This window comes from Hibiscus syriacus, unplaced genomic scaffold (genome assembly GCF_006381635.1).
Source record: "Hibiscus syriacus cultivar Baekdansim isolate YM2019G1 unplaced genomic scaffold, ASM638163v2 tig00000916_pilon, whole genome shotgun sequence".
Lineage (NCBI taxonomy): Eukaryota > Viridiplantae > Streptophyta > Magnoliopsida > Malvales > Malvaceae > Hibiscus > Hibiscus syriacus.
The window spans coordinates 2,790,001-2,796,126 of NW_024061833.1; positions in this window are offsets into that span (position 1 = coordinate 2,790,001).

Genomic DNA, 6,126 nt, shown 5'->3' on the forward strand with positions numbered 1-6,126 from the left:
AGCAACGTGGGAACGTGAAGAGGATATGAGAAATCAGTACCCACATCTCTTTGCCCATTGAAAATTCGAGGAAGAATTTTCTTAAGGGGGAGATTTGTAACATCCTCAATACCGGGTTAGTTATTAAATTATAAAGTTTTAGAATTTGGTGATTAAAGTAAAATAATTGAATAGTTTAATGAGTTATATGGGAAATATTGTGTAGGATTGAAGTGTAAAGAAGAAGAAAGTGAAGGATAAAATGGTCATTGGTAAATAGAAATAATTTAATTGTTATGGTTATATATGTTTCCATGTGGAATAGGATGGAGAAGGAAATAAGCTTCCAGAGTTCTCTTTTTCTCTTCTTTTCTCCATACGTGAAGACCCAAGCTAAAGGTAAGATCTCTTGTTAGTGAAATTCTTGATGAATTTATGGTTGATTTATGACCATTAGATAATAGTTAAGCTTAAGGAAAGCTTAATTTGTTTTAAAACAACAAGATGATGGAGTTAGGAATGATTAAAGAAAGGAAGTGGAAAAGTGAAATCTTAATAGGAAAGTATTAAGTAGATTCCAAGCTTAAATTTAACTTGTCATTAATGGAATTAAGGAACAGGAAATGTTAGAATGGGAATTAGAACATGTTGGAAATTAAGCATGATTCTTGAATGTCATACAAATGATAGGATTTTGAGTTTAAGAAAGAGATTATTGAGTATGAATGAGTATAAGTATATGTATGCAAGTTAGGGATGTTAAAGGAGGTGAATTATGAAGAGTTGAGTTGAAAAGAGAGTGATTTTCGTGCTTAAAATGGCATTTCTGGGCTAGGGGTATTGTACCCATTCAACAGGTACAGATACACTCTCAAACGAAAGAATCACAGAATGTATTGAGGGTATCGATACCCTCAGCTGGGTACCGATACCCCCTTGAACGAAAAATCACAAATGCCTTGAGGGTATCGATACCTTAAGTAGGGTATCGATACCCCCTAAAGGAAAAATAGAACAATGATTCCTTAAATTTGTTTAAGTTTTTAGAAGCAAGTTACAAGGTTTAGGCATCTGATATGGATCCGTGTATGATTATGTAGATACTAAACGTAATCTCATTCCGGAATAATTGAAGGATTAGGATCAATTCAAAACAACAAGGCTAAGGTGAGTGCATATTAGAGATGTAGTTCAAATGAATTAAGACTTGTGATAAGTCTATTTCCTAGATTAATTTCATAGTATGGTAGTTATGAACATACATACATTATAGTTTTTATTAAACATGCATAAGTTATATATGTTGACATATGATTCGATACAGGATCCATGTGAATGTACTCAAATACTTATGTTACATGATATGAGATTAATGGTTATATGTACATGGGAAATGTGATAGAACAAATTATATATGTGATTACAAGGGAAATGATACAACTACATAGTTATATGAAATATAATATTAATGCTCATATTATGTAATATGAGAGCTATAGGTATAGTTGGCATGCCAAGAGTCGAGGGTTTCATAGGTCCTTCGGGACAATTTCATATGCCACTCAGTGGGAATTATACGAGCTATGGTGACAACAGATGTGCACAACCTCTATGTACTCGAATACCTTAAGTTCTCAGTATATACACGGGCCTATAAATAATGTGAAAAACGTGTATTTCATTATATGTTATAGTATCATATTGTTTATAGCAAATCATATGAATTGATATGGAATTTTGAATGTTATGTTGCATGTTCATATACATAATAGATGCATTATTATAGATTTATGCCTCACTAAGTCTATGACTTAGCGTGTAAATAATTTACACGTAGGTACAGAAAAGCAAGAAGACCAGTCTTAGGAGTACCAGAGCAGTATATCCTCATTTGAAGATCACATCAGAAGCACCTTATATAGTATGTCGGTTTATATTTTATATGGGTTGACATGTAAATAGAGTCATATGGTATGTACGCTCTGATCGAGGTGTAATGTTTTGAACTCGGTAATGTAATTATAGTTTTCTATTAATGAAAGTTTTAAATTTATGATGGTTTTATAAATGCACAAGCTTTGAAAAGTCAATGTGACACCTTGGATTCGTATTCGGGTCGGATACGGGTTGGGGGTGTTACAGTCTGTCGGTCTTGTCCTTGGAATCGATCAAGGCCCATTTTTTCTCGGGTTTCAGCTTCAAGGACCTTTCACATTTGAGACTATCTTGTTTGAAAATATTTTTCTCCTTTCTTTTATTTTAGGAAAAAATGATTTTATAAAGTATTGCCCCTTAATTAAGGCTTACAATCAAATCACATCATAAACATGAGCTCAAAGAATATCAAAAGAATCAATAGCTCTTTAATGCTTTCAGAGTTATAGGTTTTTGACAAGTATCAAAATTTATAAGTTGGCTTCCTATTTTCTAAGGTTTCGACCACCAAAATATCATTTCTTTCTCGGTTCTTTTGAACATCGCAACATGCCCCTCTTCCTTAGCTTGGCATTTTAATTGGATGCAGACAAAATGACGCAACTAGCATAATCAATTACTAGACTTTCTAGAACACTTTTATTCCAGTTCTCTGAAATCTTTCATTTGTTCAAGCTTCGTAGACTCCTCTAACAAAGGCAGTGCAGAAATATCGGTCTAAAAATGAAATTCCTAAGTGCTCGTTTGAAATTGATTATAACAGGTGTTCCTTAACTCCCTTAGTCCATCAATACCGAAAACTCATTGTTTAGATAAATTTGATTTAATTTGTCATTGTTTGGCTATCTGAATTCAACTTTATTGTATCATAATCGCCTTTATCGGGCTAACCGAAGGGTTCATCTCATCACATTGTCTTCAACTTGACAATTTCAATGGAGCAAACACCGAATTGCCAAGTATTCGAGCAATGTCATGGTTTGAATGCAATCTATTCATAAAGCCAGAGCTTTTGAGTTTCCTCTATAACCAATTGTCTTATCAAAATAGCTCAGCTTTATTGTATGCATAAATAATTACATTCTGGATTCGACTTTTTAACCAGTTTCCTCTTTAGAGTTCAATTTTCAAGCAACTGACAAAAAAATAAATTCACCTACTCGACTATTCCATTTGTAAAGATCATCATCGTTATTGAACGTCATCAAAAGAAGTATGGTCTAGTCAGTTTTGTAATGGCATACGCAAAAGATGTCTCATGTTGTCCGCTCCTATACATACCTAATTACCAAGTCTCTTGTTTATTCCCTTATGAGAGGAGAAGGTTATATCGGTTCTTGCAAGAGAAGGGTATGGTATTCGAGCATATCTTCTAGGGTAAGGTCAAGGTCATTGTTTTATCAGTTTTCAATCTTGATAATTTGTCAAAGATCTATAACTTCAACCATTTACAGAGTTTTTAATTCAGTTAATCAAGTTTGCAAATTTGATTCATTACTCACCATCTTTAAAGTAGCATAAATGCATTTAAATATCCTTACAAAAAAACTAAGAAAAGATGAAAAAAATTCAAACAAAATGTTGCAAATGGAGTAAAACTTCATGATGTAATGATCTTCTTCCTTATTAGGATGCCCCCGATTTATTGAAGTCGATCCAATTCTTGTTACGCATTTTCTGCACGATTCTTTTGAATGTGAAACAGTTCTGAATAGTGTGCCATGGAACACCACCATGGTATTCACAATAAGCATTCTCATCATACCATCTGGGGTATGGAGGCTTCATGGGTTCCATCGGGTATGGTGAAACTACGTGAGTGTCAAAAAGTTGTTGATAAAGTTCTTTGTAGGTCATGGGAATAGTGTCGAAATGTTCCCTTTCCCTTTCTTTCCTGGGTTCCCTTGAATCTTGTCTAGAAGTACCTAACGGTACAGTTGTAGTTGATTTTGGGTTGGAGATTGTAACACCTTTATTAGCGTGGTAGGTGTTGATATTGTTAATCTCTCCATCCCTCTATGTAATTCCCAAATATTGAATAAGGGACTTTATTGAAAAGATTTCAAATTTTAGGGATTGATTTGAATAAATGCTAAAAGATGAGAAAATGATTTGGAATAGTATTTTGAACTAAATTGTATCAATAGATGAATTAAGAGGGCATTTTGGTCCTTTAAGGGGAAAATGAATTTAAAATTCATTTGTAATAAGATATTAAAGAAAAATGGGGAAAGGGGAAAATAAATTACCCAAAAGTCATCTCTCTCTTTTTTTCTTCTTCCCCGTGGAAAAGTTCTCCCCCATAGCAAAGGCGAGATTTTAATTTGATGGTTTATCCTTTTATTTTTGGTTAGGAAGAATTAGATGGGATTAAAACTATGAGATAAAGGAAATAATGAAGATTATAGAAAATGGATTTTGAAATGATATGTTAATATGTGAGTATTTATTGATGTTTATTGGTAGAATTGACTTGTTAAAGAGGTAGATAAGAGATTAGAAGCATTGGATGGGAAAAAGAACATGTTAGAAAAAGGGGTGTGATATTTTAGATTTACATGTTCTTGGAAGAGATTAGATGTTATAAGTAGCTAATTGAAAAAACATTAGTGGAATTAAGTAAATAAGAGTTTTGTAGTATTGTGGGAGGTAAACATAACGAAATTTGACCCCATTTGTGTAATAATCGAGTTCAAAACTGGAAAATCTGGGCACGAGTATCGATACTGATAGAATAGTACCGATACTATAGGCTAAATGGGATGAATCAGCTGAGTAGTATCGATATTGATTCAATCAGTATCAATACCGAAGGTGGAGTATTGATATCAAAGGGAAGATATCGATACCATTCAAAATAGAATGCAAAAATGGTATCGATACCATAATAGGGTATCGGTACCATAGTATGGTAGTATCGATACCATGGTAGGGGTATCAATACTGAGGAGCCAGAAATTGTAAGATAGGCTGATATTATTGTAGAAAAGTTAATAATAAGTACTTTTGAGTAATGTTTAAGTGTAATTGTTAGAAAACATACTAACAATTGATATTGTACATGTATTTAATGGATATGGAATAGACCGAAATCAAGCTCATGATTCAAGTGAAGCAAAAGAAAAAGACCAAGTTCCTGAGTAATCAATTTTTTTTTAGTTTTGGGGATAGCAAAATGAAGTAACCCAAGTGAGTGCATTTAATTATGTACGTATAGGTTACGGTTGTCATAGTTGTATGATTTATTAATGTAAGTATAGTGATTACCAAATGACACTAAGTGTGCAAAAACTTAAGAAATCCATACTAAGTGTATGAATTTCTGTATGGGCACTTTGTGTCCAAAACTAAGAAATTCATACTAAGTGTATGAATTTTTGTATGGGTACTATATATGCGAATTAAGAAATCCATACTAAGTGTATGAATTTCCGTATGGGAAATATATGTGAAATTATTAGAAGTTCATAATAAGAAGGTGAATTGTAGTATTGGTAGTGGGTGAGTAATCAACGTAATATTTTTTTCATGTGCACTATAGGTATAAACCATAGAATGTATAATGATTTGAAAGAGTTAATTGATATTATGAATCATTATTATAGTGGAAACTGGTCCAAAATAAAAGATTAATAGGCCTAACTGTGTATTTGACATGTGTCAATTTTTTCAGTTAGATGAAAGGCTAAGTGCCTTTGAGGCCTAACTGTGCATTTGACATAAAGATGTCAATTATGCCAATTAGATGAAAGGCTAAGTGTTTTTTAGGCCTAACTGTGCATTTGACAGAAATGTGTCAATTATGTCAGTTAGATGAAAGGCTAAGTACCTTTAAGGCCTACCTGTGCATTTGATAGAAAGGTGTTAATTATGCCAGTTAGATGAAAGGCTAAGTGCCTTTAAGGCCTACCTGTTCATGTGGCAGAAAGGTGTCAATTATGCAGTTAGATGAACGGTAAAATACCGTTGAGTAAAAGATTAATGGCCTAGTTGTGCATTTGGTAGAAAGGTGTCAATTATGCCAGTTAGATAAACGGTAAAATACTATTGAGTAAAAGATTAATGGCCTAATTGTGCATTTGGCAGAAAGGTGTCAATTATGCCAATTAGATGAATGGTAAAATACCGTTGAGTAAAAGATTAACAACCTAGTTGTGTATTTGACAGAAATGTGTCAATTATGCCAGTTGTATGAACGGTAAAACACCGTTG